Raw genomic sequence first — 18,303 nt, 5'->3', positions numbered from 1 at the left:
AAGAAGAAGAAGAAGAAGAAGAAGAAGAAGAAGAAGAAGAAGAAGAAGAAGAAGAAGAAGAAGAAGAAGAAGAAGAAGAAGAAGAAGAAACAAATCTGAAGTTTGGAAATGTAGAAGGGCAGCCAGGATCAGAAGAAAGGTGTGGCAGTTAATCTAGGTAAGATTGTGAGTATGTAGGTACATGTAGAAATATGCCCAAAGTATGCACACAGATAGTTTGTGAGAGAGGAAAGGACAATGGCCCCAGGCTTTAAGCTCCTCTATGAAATATAGATGGGGGTGTTTAGAAGTTGGAACCAGACATGAGGCTGGGGACTGGGAAATTTGACAGCAGCTTTAAAATGGAATTTTCTAGAGGATTAATTAAAAGAAAGAAGAATTTCTGAACATTAATTAGGAGCAACTGTCTGAATCTATCAAGAGTAGTGGTAAGAGAATGGAGCCTACACAGCGTGTTACCATCTCCTGCTGTTTTCTGGGGCACTGATGGTCAGGGGGTGACTCACATGTGGAATGGGACAGAAGTTCAAGGAGCCTTTGGGGTTGAGGCTCTCAGTGGCTCCACCATCAAAGAGCTGAGCAAAGAATCAAACCTGTGTAGAAATTCAACAATACACTGACTAGTTATTACAGATTGTATTCATGTGGCATTTGTTAAGTATAAAATAACAGGAGATAAACAGTGTTAATTGCTATGATCTTCATGTGCTCCCAACTTAGAGATATATCAAAAGATCTAATTTAGGGTTGATGCATTTTATTATGACATTGCTTTTTTTTTTAAACCTACTCAAAGTACAAAGGGAATCAAACTAGGAATCAAGAGGTCTAAATTTTTGGCCTTATCTCTACCCAAAGCTGTGTTGTGTGGCACAGCTGAATCATCCTTTTGGATCTAAAGCTCCTGATTTGTTGAGAAAATAAGAGTACACTAGAGGTACAAGATAGATGATAGATAGATAGATAGATAGATAGATAGATAGATAGATAGATAGATAGATAGATAGATAGATAGATGATAGATGAGAGAGAAGAAAATTTATTGAGCTGATGTAATTTAAAGATAGCCCATCAGTTCTAACAATCTATAATGATAATCTGGGGAGCATTTTTCATGGCCTTTGAATGTCTTTGATAACTTCTTGGAGTAACACTATTTCCTTCCTCTTCACCTCTCTTTCGATGAAAATTGTTTATTTTGTCTCTAGCCAAGTTTTTTAATTTTCAAAATTTCCCTCCACCTTAGGTTTCGTTCTTCTCCCTTATGATCTTCTTTACTAACACAAGCTTGAAAGAATTTAGGGGCTGTGGAATTAGTTCAGCTGCCTAAAGGCATACTAGGCAAGTGCAAGGACCCAAGAGTTCAATCCCTGGCACCACATGCAGTGCCAGCCCTGTCCTGGGCTTGCCAGGCAAGGCGTGGTGATGCATGCCTGTAATCCCAGCACTGGGGAGGCTGAAACAGGAGGATCACTACCAGTCTGAGCTGCATAATGAGACCCTGCACCAAATACATAAAGTTAAAAAGAAAAAAATGATTAAGGCTTTAGTCCTCAATTTCTCCAGCAGAAATTATTTATATAGCAATTTTCTTCTCTTCCTGATTCTCACTTCTTCTTAGTAAATCTCCTCATTGTTTGTAAGTGACATAAGGATATTTTATTTCCATTCTGTCTATCACAACTTTGATGTTGCTGTACCTTATCTACAAAAATTATGTGATTTAGTTAGACTCCTATTTTGTGATAATCAAATTTCTGTCACCGTGAAAAAGTACTTGAGACAGCCAACTGAAAAAGAAAATTTCAATTCAGTTCCTGGTCTCTTGGCTGCATTGTTTTGGGCCTGTGAGGAGATGACTCACTGTGAGAATGTTTGGAGGAGGGAGCGGCTCACCACCTGGCACCTAGGAGTGAACACAGTGAAGATGTGGCCAGCATCCCAAGGGCCCACTTGAGGGATCTCTGCCAATGACCTTTCTCAAACTAGACTCCCTTCTTAAAAGTTCTGCCACCACCCAATGGCCTTATGGGTTGGGAACCACCTTTTCAGTATGTGGGCCTCTGAAAATATGCCAGATCTAAAGTATAGCACTTGGGGATGGGGAGGTAATTCAGTGGAATAAGTGCTTTCCTGGCAAGTGCATAGTCCTGAGTTCAATCCCTGGTACCACAAAAAAAAAAAAATTAAAAATTGAAGTATAGCACTTTTTAGTAATGCATCAGGCAAAATATATTCCATATTCTTTGATGTTACTTAAAGATAAATTAGTGATTATAAATATGTAGTTAATTTTTTTTCGGAACTGGGGATTGAACTCAGGCCCTGGCGGTTACCGGGGAAGTGCTTATTCCACTAAGCCATCTCCCTGGCCCTAGTTAATATTTTCTATATTAACATATGTATAAAAACACAGACCCAGAATTCACTCCATCTATAAAGTGGTAAGTTCTACAACAGTGAAAAGAATATCAAGGATTTGAATTTGTTTCTTTATTTCAATACATTATGTTTATTATTATGTTCTACCTGTCTTCTCAGAATAAAAGACCTGAAGTAGACTTTGAAAAAAATAATACAATATGGCAAGTGCCATAAGTAATAAACTATGTTACATCCCAGCAGGATGAGAGGCTGAGGCAGGAGGGTCACATGTTGAGCCAAGACTGGGCAACTCAGTGATTTAGTGAGACCTTGTCTCAAGATACAATTTTTTTTAAAAGGGTGAGGATGTTACTCAGTGTGAAGGGAAGGGGTACAATCCCCCCATGCCAAAAAGAAACATAAGAAAAATCAGCAGAACAAAGAAATATAAATGTTCTTTACTGAAATATGCTAGCAATGACAAGTTGATTAATAGGATAATCCTTAATTTTCTTAAAACATATTGTATATCTGCATTCTCTAATCTTCTCAATGATAAATACTTCTCAACAATATATTTTTTTCTTTTCTTCCTTTTTTTTTTTTTTTTGTTGTTGTTGTTGAGGATCTCACTACATAGCCCACGGAAGTATTAACTTAAAATGACAGCAAAGTGAAATCAATGCTTGGGGGCTGGCCTGATAGCTCAGTGGACTAAAGTACCTGCTTAGGCAGAGCGCAGCTGCTGGGGTTCAATCCCCAGGGTGCCGTGCCAGCCCCTTCCTTGGGGCATGCTGAGATGGCAACTGAGACTGAGCATGGTAGTGCGCCCCTGTAAACACAGCACTTGTGAGGCTGAAAACAGGAGAATCACTGCGAGTCCAATCTACATAGTGAGACCCTATAGACCCTGTAGACCCTGTCTGTCCTAAATACAGAAAGAAAAAAAAAAAAAAGAAATCAATGCTTGCAATTTGTGTTGTAAAATTATATATACTTGTTAGATGCCCATCCTAAGTTTAAACATGAATTTTTATCATCCAGTACAAAAAGGAAACAGGGCAATTCAATAACAACAAAATTGTGCAAAACTGTATAAACAACCCCAAAGTTGTATAAAGTTAAGAATGCATTCACTTTTCAAAAGAGATACATGCAGTCTTGCTGACACTTGATAAATACACGCCCAACAGCCTTGCTCTAGAATGTACCGTGGTGAGTTTCATGGAATGGTCTGTGTATCGTTACTTCACACTTTAACATCACACTAAGAAAAAGGAGTAGAAATCAATTGTCTGGCAGATTAGCCTGAAACCTACAATTGGTTGGCTAGATCTGATGACCTGCTCAAATTAGACTTCAGTTTTACAATGTCTAGATGAATGGATATCCTAGATGTCTTTCCAGCAATCAACCACCAACATTCTTTCATTTAAAATTGTAATAAGTAGCAATAATCAATCTGTTATTATCCTTATAGTAATAATGCATGAGGCAAAATTTGTTCCATATTCTCCACTGTTGCTTAAAGATAAATTAGTGACTATAAATGTATAGTTATCATCCTTCAGTGCTAATGCATATATAAAAGCACAGACCTAGAATTTAGTCTACCTACAAAGAGTTAAAACCTAAAGCAGACATATAACACTGTAATAATCTGATGGCATTAGTTCACATACAGAAATGCTTTCTTTGCTCAGTCAAGGTAGCAAACAATGAATTTCCTTTTATAAAAACTTAGAATACATCAACAAGGACAAATGTACAAGTTAAATGACCTCCTGTGTTGGCAGAAGGAAACCATGCAGAGAACCAATTCTGGTCTTTTGAAGTGACCTGGGATTCACTTAACATGCTTAATTTGAAAGTAAATTGACTTTACTTAGAATGCACAGACTTGAAGCTGAGTTTAAATATTTTTCTTCATCCCAAATTAACTACATTTTCAACTAGGTTCCTCTAAAGTTAACATGTTACATATAGTAGGTTTGTCAGAACTAATAAATTGCTCCAGTTGAAACAGTATTTACTAGACTCCAGACTCCACTTGAATTTCACTAGCTTTTACTCTGACGTCCTTTCCCACTGATGGATGTGATCCAGGACTACACATCTCGATACTTATCGTTACCTGTTTTGCCCTGACCATGGCAGTTTCTCAGTCCTCTCGTGTTCTTGTACACATTAAAAGTGTGAAGAACACTAGTCTATTTTGTAGAATGTCCCTCAATTTGGGCATACCCAGTGTTGCTTCATGAAGTTCTAGGTTATGGAAAAATATATCCACAAGTAGAAATACTCTTTTAATTGCATGATGATATTTGGATACATTTCACCAGTGTGATTCTTTTCTTATTATTTTTAATTAATTTTATTGAGAAAAGAATAGCAATGAGAGTTTCAAAACAGGTTAGTAAGACAGTTACAATAATTAATACGTTGCATAGTATTGTCTTTGTAGTCATTATTCATAGTACAAGATGCAAATATAATATCTTGTCTAAACACTATTAGCACAAATCTTTCTTCTCAATGAACTAAGAGAAAGTAGCTGTATATCTATGCTAACTATTTTGTATGTACAGATATGTATTTTTTCATTAAAAAAATGGTCCTTCATTTATATCCCCCTTTTTTGTTTACTTTTTGTTAGAGATGGGTATTCCATGGTCACCAGGGTGATTCTCACTTGGTGATATTAACCTTAATCATTTGAGTAAGGTGGTACCGGTCACGTCTCTGCATATTAAAGTTACTATTTGTCCTTTTCATACCCTATTCTTGGAAGTGAATCACTAATTCCAGTCACACTTGAGGAAAAGGAAGCTAAGTTCTACTTGTTAGAAGGAAGAGTATCTATATAATAATATTTTGAAGTTTTATGTAAAGAATATTTGTTCCTGATTTCTTATTTATATTTGTTTGAACTTGGGATTTTGTTTGATCTCATAAGTCTGATCTGATCCTTATAGGTATTTCATTTTTCAATTTTTCCGTCCTAGACCCCTGTGAGCCTTGATAGGTTGGTTCCTGTGTCCTTTTGACATGTAGCTGTCCTTTTTTCCTCCATTCTTTCCTTTTAATAGCAGTTTTTTCATTCTGGAATTACAAGGTGCTCCAACATTATAGCATTTTTTCTTTCCCTGGCTCAGTAAGCTACTGTATTTCTAAGAAGGTCTTTTAACTGTCTAATTTTTAATTCGGAAACTCTGAGTCTAAGATGAGATTTATTTGCACTTTAGTGTCTGAAGGCTAGTGAAAATTTGCACATAGCCAATTTCATACATGAGGAGCTTATTTTATTCTTTTTAATTTTCATAGTGACAGAAATAATGTCTGACAAACAATGAAGAATTTATCAGTTATCATAAAGCCAATTGCTATGACTTTAACCAAGTGGATGCCATTTGTACAAAGTCTAAAATGGTGAGTACTACTGCTTCATCAGAACTGTGTTGACTAGGAGTCTTTTATGTAAGCTATCCTCCAAGAAATAGTGAAATGGCAATTTATGTTTTTGAATCCAATGCAGATTAGCGTACATGTCTTAGCTTCTACTTTCTAAATATATGTCCTAGTTTATCTGCTCTGAAATATATCACCAACATTGTTGAACTCTAAACAACTATGCAGAGCTAAATGTGAGCTATTTTTCCCCATGAGCCATATGGTCTGGGATTCACTCTGGTGATAGATTTATAACTCTTTCTTGTGATCAGGAGGCAAGTAGGTGTGTCTCTAAATATACTGCACATAATCCAAACACAGTGATAAAAAATGACAATTTATTGTCTCTTCTTTGGCCGTATGAATACAAAATAGATAGAAAGCAGATTGTCAGTGTGGAAAAAGACAAACTGCAATGGTATTCTTAGGAGAATACATTCTTCCTAATATGTTCCTTTCTTTAATGCATTTCTTTCTTTAACAAATTACTGCCACCTTCCTAGATGGATGAAATTTTCTTTTCTAACTTCCACATCAAAATATTTCACAGAACAACATCCTAATATTGAAAAACTAAAAAAAAAAATATTTCTCTTAATAACCTTACCATCTCCAAGATGCAATGTGTTTCTAATTCAGTGCTACAATTATTGATAAGTTGCTTTGGTAATGGTCAAAAATCAGTTATTTCTCTTCTAATTTTTTAAGTTTAATGTACCATACCATACTGAGAGACATAAAGTGGGCACATATAACAATAAAACAAGTATGTGGAAGGAGCTAATTCATGCCCATGCTTCAGCATAGAAAACAGGTCTGGCTTTAAAAATGTAGTTTATCTGAACTTTTATTTCAATATTTCTTCTTTTGCATTATGGAAAGAAATTTCTAGTAACCTCATTTCCTGTACAGTCTGAATGGGGTACACTGGTGGATTGCATACTATACTTATTATTTACAGTATCTTTAGCTTCATGGAAGCAAGCAAGATAGAGCAAAAGGGGGAGGAGGGACTCAGTGGTAGTGGTAATAATATTATTGGGAGTTACATGATTACCAAAGGTCTTATGTCCATCACCTTTGACTTTTCTATCAGCTTCTCCCAGGCACCAACTTGGGAGAGTTTCTGGAGTGTCATCTCGAATAGTTAAGCGCTTTCACTAAAGTAGCATCAGGGCATCAAGCAATGGAGCTTCAGGTCTTCCTGCACACCAAGCCATTTGTGAATTCTGCATGAAGACAGCTTTCCCTTGGTGCAAAAGACTATAAAATGCATTCAGCAAGTTATGCCGGAAGAATAAAGGGTGCGAACACAATCTGGAGATTGATGAGATCACACATCTGTACTGAAAACCTGAAAATTAAGAATGGTCTAAATAAAAGACATAAAAACTCATAATTCTTGAGCTATTTCTGGTTCTATTAATTAGAGGCTCAATCCAGGAGAGAGAGAGTAGCTAGACCAGGTGGCAGAGATTTCGATGAGATGCTGACTTCACCTACACTCCTGTACTCCAAAACCAAGTTCAACCAAGAACATTCTTCCTGTAACAGAATATCTGAGTTTTCAAACTCAGAAACTCAGAGATTCTGCATTTTACAAATGATGGAACAAGAGAGAGAGTCATTAACTTGTCCCAGCTCACTCAGATGGCCCTTGCTGCTTCTGAAGTGTCCACAAAAAGGTCAACTAGACTCTTTTCTGTAACATCTTCTATAGTTTATTGTTCTCAACTATCATAATAAATCTTCAAATTTAGCTTGATCAATCACACTGTAGTGATTTCTTCTTAAGAAATAGGATAAAGGGGTAGATAGATGAAAGACAGACAGACAGACAAATAGATATTTTGCATCTTTTTTATTAAACTCAAAGAGGTGTGAGTGATTTGGGTGAGTATATATATAAGTTGGAAAAATTATCTTCTCCTGCTAATCCTCCCTTTATAACAAGGTCTTTTCACCAAGCATTCCCTGAAACTGAAATATTGACTTTTACAAATAAAATGTTTTACTACAACAATATCATCATCTTTAAATTTGACACACAATGTCTTTCCTTCATGTAGACTTCTGATAATGAAGCTTATACTGAATGTATCAAAAAGAGATTGTTAAAATTTTTCACAGCTTTGCTGATTGTTTCTCATCAGAATGACAACATTAACATCATAGAAAATGAAAATTAAGATTCTGCACAGGAAAAAGACTTTGCAACACTCTCCTTGAAAGAATATCAGCCCAGGGAATTCTTAGAAAAAAGTATCTATGTGAATAGCAATGAAATGCAACTGTTGGGCAAAACCTGGATTCTAACAGATTTTTTTAAATCAAGAATATATATTCTAATGAATCCAAATATTATTTCACGTATAAGACCATATGTTATTTGGAATGGAAATAAGGAGTTTTACATTCTGGAGAAAATCTTCCAAGTTACAGAATGCACTTATTAAAATGCTTATACTTGTGAAGTATGAACACATACTGTTACGGTTTATATCTCGTTGTCCCCCTAAAGCCTCATGTAAATCATGGGCTGTCACCCTTGAAGAGCAGTAAGTGGCTCAAGGGGCAGGATCAGAGGACATGGCCATGTCCAGGATGACCCAGTCCATACCTCCAAGAGAGGCCACCAGGTCTGGGGTGGGTAGGGAGGCACAGGCTATCAGTTTAACAGTTCATGCCTCTCTGGCACCAGAGAAGTGGGGTTGTTACTGTGGCTATACCTGATGATGTGGATTACATGCTTTTGGGAATGGCTTATGAGAAGAGATAGGAAAAGCTTGGATGTGTTGCCTATAAGCAAAGTGCTGGAACAGTCTTGGCTGTTCTGTAGGAAAGATTCTGGTCAGAGCTCAGATCAGAAGACTGATAGAAAACCTGCCTGTAAGGACCAGGCTAGGGAGGTTTCTGCTGGGAAGAAGGATTGCATTGGTTGTTGTACTCCAGATCACTTGTATTTTGGCTTGGCAGAAAGTTTGTCTGACTTTTGCCCACGTCCAGAGACTTTGCCTGAGACTGAGATTGAGCATGGCAGACTGACTAATCCTTCAAGGGAAATCTCAAAGCAGTCAAATATTGGGACAGTGGCATGGCTATTGTTGGGGGCTGTTAGTCAGATTTATGTTGAGAATGAAGAGTAAAGAGCCTGGCAGAATGATCTAAAATGTTGTGAGTTTGGCCAGAAAGAAAGCTCTAATAAAACTGTGGAATGCAAAGATAGAGCTGAGAGGATCTCCATTGCCAAGAAGGAACAGGAGAGTAGAAAAGATGTCCTGAGGGGATCACAGGAGGTGTCAGGTTCTCACCTTTTGCCGACTCAGAATCACAAGAGTGAAAGACTTTGGTTTGAGGAGAAAGCCACAGAGCCCCATGTTCCAGAATGGAGGTGGCAGCCACACCAGGTTCCAGAATGGAGGCGGTGGCCACACTAGATTACAGAATAGCACCAGCATAGAGAATTTGTTTCTCAGAATCAGGGTCAGTGTGCTCAGTGATCCAGGTGCTCAACCCCTACAGCCAAGAGAGAGGAAAGCCTGGCTGCTGCTCCAACTGGCAGGAGACCTTGGCATCATCCACGTGGCAATGGTTTTAAGCATATGCAGAATGCAGGAGTTCTGAGGTTAAAAAGGCTTCCACCTCAAATTCAGAAGAAGTTCTGTGAGGCCAGGCAGTGTGCCCCTGAGAGGGTAGTGTGTGAAGCTGTCAACAAGAAGCCTATTCCATGGAAACCCCAGAAATTTGGAAAAGCCAGGAACATGGGTCATCTAAGGGAAACAGCGAAGAGAGAGCAAAACCTGCCTAAGTGAGAATCCATGGAAAATACCAACAAGAGTGCCATAGGAGCAGAGCCCTGTGGAGTTCACAATTTGCCACAGATTGCTTCAGATCTTCCACAAAGACCTGCAGGACTTAATGTTTGCCCTGATGAATTTTGGTCATGTTTTGGCCCCAATGCTTTCTATCTTCCTGTGCATATCTTTTGGAAAGACAATTTTTATCTTGTGCCTTTGAATGTTGGTTTGTATTTAACTTAGCATTTGTGCAGGGGCTCACAGTTAAGACTTTGCCTTGGGTCTTGGAGGAGACTTGGGACTTGACTTTGCCACAATGCTGAAACTGTTGGGACTTTGGCAACTTTTAGAGAAGGGCTAAAATGCCTTTTGCAGAAAGGGGTGTACATGAGACTTTGAGGGTTCAGGGGCAGAATGTTATGGTTTGTATCAAGTTGTTCCCCCAAAACCTCATGTAAATCATGGGGTGGCAAATTGTCAAACAAATTAGTTTCATAAACCGAGGTATCACTATAATTAAAATTGTTAATTTGTATGTTTATTTATTGTACATTAAAATCCCTTTAATTATGCTATTATTTATTACATAATAAAATCTCTCTTACTGGCTGGGGATATAAAAAAATCATGGGGTGGTTGCGCTTGAGGAACAGAGTGGCTCAAGGGATGGGGCCAGATGACTAGGGCGGGACTTCAGGGGTGGGGCCAGAGAGGCATGAATCCCTTCAAACTGACAGCCTGCACCTCCCTACCACCTCCCACCCAGGCCTGGCAGCCTCTCTTGGAGGTATGGTTTAGATCATCATGGACATGGCCTCTCTTTCAGACCCTGTTGTGTGGGACAGCAGTATCTGGAGGTCTTGCTATGTAATTCAGGCTGCTTTAAACTATGAAACCTCCAGTAACTGTGAGCTAAATAAACCTGTCCTTCCCTAAGCTTGAGTGTTAGGTATTTGTCCCAGCAACGAGAGAAGAGTAACTAAGACAGATATAATGCCCAGAAAACCTATTTATTATGCTTATGTGTGATATATGTCCAATGAAGTGACTCTCCTCTAGCAGAAATAGAGACTCACATTGTCACTTGCAGGTACCAAATTATTGAAGTATCCAAATGTATAATTCCTTAATCTCTTTGATACTTTGTTTAATCCAAGTCATATCTATTAATAACAGCATCATCTTGACTAAAGGAATATTTTTGAATCACTGTGGATTTTATTTCTATCTTTCTCATTTTTCTTAAATTAAAAGGTGAGTGTCTGGAATTACACAGCTGTTGTTAACTTGGTACACAATACTGGGCTGAGTTTTTTTGACATCTCTGGTAATGAGTCTACCTTCTCTTGGTGCTGCTATAGTTTCATACTGCTGAAGTTGCAAACGTTCTTGGATACCACTTACTTCAACTGCCTCTTTTCTCAGATAAGAAACTCAGTAGAGACAGATTGAGTGACTGTTCAGACCAACAAACCTATTGATGACAGAGCTTTAAAGAAAATGCAAGTGTTGGGACTCCTACCCTGTACTCTCGGACGCTAAACAGGAGGGTTAGGGAACTTCCAGCTGGAAGTCATTCTGCCACGGCAGCATTACATAAAACTGTATAGTGTGACACTGATGTGGAAGAGTAGGTCAGGAGCCACCTAGTGAACAAGTGGGAAAGTCGTAGGAAGTGCTACTGGGGAGATCCATGGGATGGGGTGTGTGTGTGTGTGTGTGTGTGTGTGTACGCGCATGCATGCGTGTGTGTGTGCGTGAGTGCGTGTGTGTGTGTGTGTATGTGTGTGTGTGTGTGTGTAATAGCGAAGATGTGATTTTTGAGGGGAGGGAATCTGGTTTTACTGTATTTGAAGTCCTGAATTCTCAAGCAAGACCTTAACAATGTAAATTACAGGGCCTTAAAAAATAAAACCCTACTACTGAGTACTTGTTACGTGTCAAAAACCGTTAAACTCCTCGCCTTGTTAGCTACAATAGGGTTCTTACTTGGAAGGCACTATCTCTGCTGCCACCAGCAGGGTGCCCCGCAGTCTCCTCTCCTGGAGTTTGCCCTCCCAGAGCTCTGCATCTTCTTTCTTCCCCCTATGCCCCTCAAATCGCACTGTATTTGTCTTTTGGGTTTTGGGTGCAGCATGTGCAACTAGACTATGAACCAGTTTCCCCAATTCTGTATCTCAGCTCAAGTTCCAGAACCCTTTCAGCGTTTGGACTTCCGGACCAGATGGAAAGTGGGAGGTGTGTTCCGAAGACCACAGCTGGTAGGCTTAGAGCCAGAGCCTCCCTGAGATTCTCCTTTCCGAGACCTGGGAAACCACTTAGTCCACTGGCCACATGTGTAAGTGTGGGTCAATGTCAGGGCTTGAACCACCGAATTCTGTTCATTTAAGGTTAGTAATGGTGTGTGGGATGGGTAGGAATGTACTTTGTACTAAAATAGTACTTTTTTACCTCTCTGAGGCGTGTTTCCTGTTTAAAACTTTTTTGTCTTTTCCCCCCAGAAATAGCACAATCATCCTTGAAACTTCATCTTGAAAGTCTCCTTAGTTGAGATTTCTTCAAATATCCTTTTCCTTTCCCACTTCTGGGAAAGGGAAGACTAAGTAAGGGGAGAGGATAATTGTGCAGGGCCAGTGAGATAGCTCAGGGGACTAAAGCACCTGCTTAGGCAAGCTTAGGCAAGTGCAGGGACCACAGTTAGATACCCAGCACCACATGCTGTGCCAGCCCTGTCCCAGGGTGGGCTGAGATAACCAGAGTCAGGGCATAGTGGTGCACACCTATAATCCCAGTGCTGGGGAGACTGAAAGCAGGAAGATCGCCATGAGTCTGAGCTTCACAGTGAGACCTTAAAATACATTTTTTTAAAATATGCAAATAGGGTTCTAGAGTTACCAGAAACCTTGGAATCATACTGTAATCAAAAGTTCCAATTTTCCAGATAAATGAGTTGTTGGTACAGAATAAAAATTAGGATCAGTTTCCTTACTTGACATCCTCATACATTATATTGTATCTCTATTAAATTATCAGCTTATTATCACATACAGGAGATATTCCATTTGATTGGCTGCCTCAGTAGCCCTCTGTGATTGCAGTGCATACAGACACAACAGCTTTTGAAAGTGACGTTGAGCTGGGCATTTTATCTATGTTTCTACACTGAAAATACTGTGGAGTAGACTAAATATTGGATTTATATTATCAGAGATGAACAGTACAATCTGCTTATAGACATGCACAGCTTTGAGGAATGAGGGAAAAATAAGAGTCAATGAGAATAAAGAGCACTGCACAAGAAAAACAATGAAAATTTGATCCTTTCCATTAATACAGAAAGGAAGGATCTCTAGCAGAGTGACTCTTTTTCTGACTGACAGTTAATATGTACTATTAGTAGAAAAATATCCACTTGACAGTAAAGTGACCGGTACTATTTGAGAAAATGAAAAACTATTAAAAAGGAATAATAGCATTAAACAAGAAAGTTCAGAGAACTCATCAACAGAAGGAAACCAAACAGCTTTCTAAAGGCAACTCATTCTAAGTGTAGCTTTGTATCCAGAGGGCAAAGAATTGAGAATAGATTCTCCAAAAATTAAATTTATGGTAATGGAATGTGAGCACATCAGCACACTAGGACAAAGCCCTCAACAGAGAAGAGAGCAGAAAAATACAACAAAAATATCTGTGCCCTTCAGAAACACATTTTTTTAACTTTGGATAGCAGCAGTTGAGAGATTTCCTGATGAAAAATGCCTGAAGTCCTGCTATTGCATTAGCCTTTATAGCTGGGATTGGAGGATTCACCAGAAGCACTCAGAGATCAAAGCAGAAGGTGAATGCCCTGAATTTGATAGTGTCAGACACACGAGGAGAAGAAAAGGCAAGTTTTCTGTGCTGCCAAGTGCATGTTCTACTAGTAAAAAAAAAAAAAAAAAAAAAGGACAGCTGTTGGGCTGCTCTCTGATGGGGTTATCCTTACAAACTTTTTGCAGTTGTTTTATCTTTACTGCACTACAAGGTAAAAATAGCAATATCTGTAAGGGCTTTAGAATTTTTAAATGCTTCACATATTGTGGCTTTTAATAGCCTATGCTCACAATCATCCTATGAGCTAAGGCATATTTATGTCTGAGCTGATCTGCGGCAAGTCCCAGTCCCTTCCCTCTACTTTGCTCCCAGCTTTTACCCTTTTCCACGTGATTCTGACTCTGTTCCTTCTTGGGAAACTAAGGCCACACTTGATCTCTGGCCTTGGCTTGGACTTCTGTTCTCTGACCTGCCTCTGCTCGTGGGTGCACTGATGGACACTCCAAGTCTTCCAGTGCCTGGAAGTCATCCATGTAGCTCTTTATACTTTTATAGTCCTCCATCCCAGAAAATTTGCTCTTTAATCCCTCTAGTGGGTTGGAAATAAACACTAGTATTACTAAATGTTATAGCTGGGATTATAATTTAAGTAAGGAATCTGAAGGTAAGAGGAGTTTTATTGACCAAGATCATGTACCTCACAACTGGGTGAATTATAACTCAAACTGAGGCTATCTCCAATCTTTAATAGGTTATCCACTAACCATCCTTTTTTAACTTACCTATCACATGTCATTCAACTTCAGTGAAAACTAGCTGTCTCTTTTCTAAGGATTTCAAGATGCAGCCGCTTAGTCATTGTGCGTATTTAGAAACAGTACCATGGGCTAGATTGTTTAGGCTTGAGACAATGATGCAAAGATCCATCTAGATTCAAATAATAAAACTGTTATTGTGCTCTAAGCTCTAATGCATCTAAGAAATGGCTTCAGTTGGTTGGAATGAGTCACTTGAAGGGGAAATTCCATAACCATCACTACTTCTAGAGAGATAACTAAAACACACATCTTTAGAACTGGGGCTTCTAGTAGATCTCATACACACTGAAAAGATTTATATGGCTTAGAAAGCCCATTAATAAAGCATATATATATATATATATATATATATATATATATATATATATCCAGGGCATATGTAGCCATTGTAGTTATATAAGTTAGTTATGGCCAACACTCTTCAGCTTGGTCCATATTTCACTCATGTTATCTTCATAGTCTATAAGATACATAGAATGCACTTGATTAATATAAATTACATATATTAATTTATTTATTGTAACACTCCACATACATTCTGCATGCATTGATCATATCTAGTCTTCCTTTACTCTCTCTCTCTCTCTTATTTCACAGTTCCAAACCTCTGATAATTATTATTTTAAATTCAGGCCAAGAAGTTCCACATGTAGTATTTGTCTTCCTATATTTGGCTCATTTTATTTAATATCTTCTAGTTCCATTCATTATTATAAGTGATAGAACTTTATTCTTATTTTTTGGTGAATGATATTCCATTGTGTTTACATACCACATCTTAGTTAGCCACTCTCCTGTTGATGGAAGCCTACATTGATCAGAGCTACCAGGAAAAGTGCCATAATGCATACAGTAAAGTGCATCACTTTTGGATGAGGATTTCACTTTCTTTAGATACAGTCCCAGCAATGGAATAGCTGGGTCAGGTAGTATGTCCATTTTTGCTTGTCTGAAGAAATTTTATCATGCTTTCCCCATGGACTGTATGAGTTAACATTTTAACTGTGTAAAGATATTTGTTTCCTCCATATCCTGTCTAGGATTTTTAATGTGCATTTTATTCCTGGTGGATTTTCTTTATAATCTTTATTTGATGGGCGTGAAGTGATACCTCACTGAATTTTTTATTTGAATTTCCATGATAGTGATACTGAAAATTTTTTCATATACTTTTGGCCATTTGTGTTCCTTCCTTTGAGAAATGTTTATTGAGATTATTTTTCCTTGTTTTAATTGGATTAGTTATTTTGTTATGAAGTCATGAAAAATTCTTATATAATCTTGATATTAATCTTTTGTGACATGAATAGTTGGCAAATATTTTCTTTCTATATGTTGTCTCCTTACTCTATTGTTTCTTTCACTATGCAGAATCTTTTTGATTTGATGTAATCCTGTTTGCCTATTTCTACTTTTGCTTCCTGTGATTTTAGAATTATGCACAAAAATTATTGCCCATACCAATGTCTTTATATGCTTCTCTTATGTTTGTTTTCTAAAATGTTGAAAGTTTCAGGTCTTATATTTAGGTATTTGGTCAATATTAGCACAAAAAAGATGTGCAGACTAATGAAACAAAACAGAGATTCCATAAATAAATACACACATCTTCAGCCAACGGATTCTTCACAAAGGTGCTAAAAACATACATTTGTGAAAGGACGGCCTCTTTAATAGGTAGTTATGGACAAACTATATGTCAATGTGCAAAAGACTGAAATTTAACTCCCATCTTTCACCCTACAAAATCAAAATGGATGAAAGCTTAAATAGGACCGCAATATAGCTCAGTGGACTAAGGCTCCTGCTTAGGCAAGTACCGGGACCACAGTTCAGTCCTCAGCACCACATGCCTCAGGCTGAGCCAGCCAGAGTCCGAGTATGGTGGCGCATGCCTGTAATCCCAGCACTAGGGAGGCTGAAAGCAGGGTCAATCGCCATGAGTCCACGCTGCCAAGTGAGACACTGCAACAACCAAATACATAAAAACAAAAACAAAAAGACTGAAATAAATTTATTTTTAATTTCAATTTTATTAACTTATAAATACTTTTAGAAGCTCTGATTTATTATTTTAAGCATTTCATATATATATATATATATATATATATATATATATATATATTGAACATTTAATTTGGAGGTACTTTGTTACACCTGTAAACTGGAGATTTCTAATATATAATCTAAAATTGACAATTTTAATTTAAAACAAATTACTGGTTATTTAAGTCAGAATACCTACAATTTTCTGATGTTTGCATTTTGGGGCATAAGTGAAAGCTACATAATTTCTTTCATCAAAATAGAATTCAGTATTTTTTTTCTTTCTTTAAAATAAAAATAACTGATGTCAATAAATAAATAAATGTAAAAAAATAGCATTCAGTATCTGTAACTTCTAGACCAACTGTCAAACGACATTTTAAGTAAGAAATTTAACTTTTAGGTTAAATATATAGAGCACCACATCACCAAATTGTTGGGGATTTGATATGAGACTAAATGCATAAATTTAAACTACCAAAAAGTCCCATGATGATTTACCTTCTTTTATTTATTTATTTATTTTTATGCAGGGTCTCACTATGCAGTGCCAACTTGTAGTAATCTTCCTGTTTTCAGCCTCCCTAGTGCTGAGATTACAGGTGTGTACCACCATGCCCGGACTCCATCCCAGGCTCAGCATGCCAGGGAGCAGGGCCTGCATGGTGCCGAGGATCAAACCCTGGCCCCTGCACTTACCTAAGCAAGCACTTAGTCCATCTTTCAATTTTTTATAGCTTTTTGTTTTTCAATGGTACTGGGGATCAAACTCAGGACCTTGTGGTTTCCAGGAAGTTGTGTAAGCCACTGAGCTATCTTCCCAGCTTAAATTTTTTGGAGACTAAAAAATAGGAATAAGAAAGCAGCAATAGAAATGATACAAAATTTCACTAAACAAATTAATTTGAATTCAACAATGGTTGCTGTATTGCATGATGTTATTTTCAAAGTAGTTCTTTAGGTTACGGGATATAAACGCACAAAATTTGTTTAGAAAACAAAACAAAACAATAACCAAAAATTCTAAGAAATTAAGAAAAAAATCATAATGAAAGGAAAAAAATAAGCATTAACTTCTCCTTTCAAAAGACCAGCAGAAATCGGCAGTACAATCATCCAAGCTATCCTGCATATATAGATAAATATATCTTCTTCACTTCTTTCTTTTATCCTTTTCCTCATTCCAGGTTTTCCTTCCCACTGAACAAATTTGTTCCCTTTCACAGCATCCATTGTACCTTTCAGGCTGTACAATTTATCGTTTCAGGTTCTCCCCCTAGTGAGACAGTACAGTGTTTGCATATGTGGGCCTGACTTATTTCACTTACCAGTGCAGTCTCTAGTTGCATCCATTTATCTCCAAAAGCCTGAAGTTTATCTTTTTTCAGAAGCTATCACTTCTATTAGGCAGGATGACTGATGGTCCATGTTACATGGGGTTTAAGTTAACATATGTATAATAACAAAGTTTTGTTTTCAAAAATACAAAACCTAGGGCCGGGGAGATAGCTCAGTGGCATAAATACATGCCTGGCAAATGCAAGGGCCTGAGTTCAATCCCCAATTCCGAAAAAAGGAGAGGTGGAGAGATAACTCAGTAGAATAAGCACTTGTCTGGCAAGCACAAGGGCCTGGGTTCAATCCCCGGTCCTGCGCATGTGCGTGTGCAAAAGTATACCTTGGGCTAGGAGTATAGCTTAGTGGAAAAGCATGTACCTAGCATGTACAAGGCCAAGTTTGTTCCTCTTCACACACACACACAAAATCCCACAAATACATCATAACTATACCTTTATAAAACACCAAAACTTCTCTGCTTTCTAGGAAATCCAGCACTTTCCAATTTTATTACTCTCCCAGATTTATTTTTTTCTTAACAAATGTCTGGGCATGCTCACCAAGGCATGTTACTGCTTTACAGAAGAGAACAATCTGTCTTTGACTTTGTTAATGGGATCAATCTGATCATTGGAAAGCGGTCTATAGCAGCCTTGTCCTTCACCCTTAGTCCATTA

Source organism: Octodon degus, unplaced genomic scaffold, assembly GCF_000260255.1.
Source record: "Octodon degus isolate 3935 unplaced genomic scaffold, OctDeg1.0 scaffold00007, whole genome shotgun sequence".
NCBI classification, from domain to species: domain Eukaryota; kingdom Metazoa; phylum Chordata; class Mammalia; order Rodentia; family Octodontidae; genus Octodon; species Octodon degus.
The sequence above is the reverse complement of the archived record's forward strand: the minus strand, read 5'-3'. Positions refer to the sequence as shown.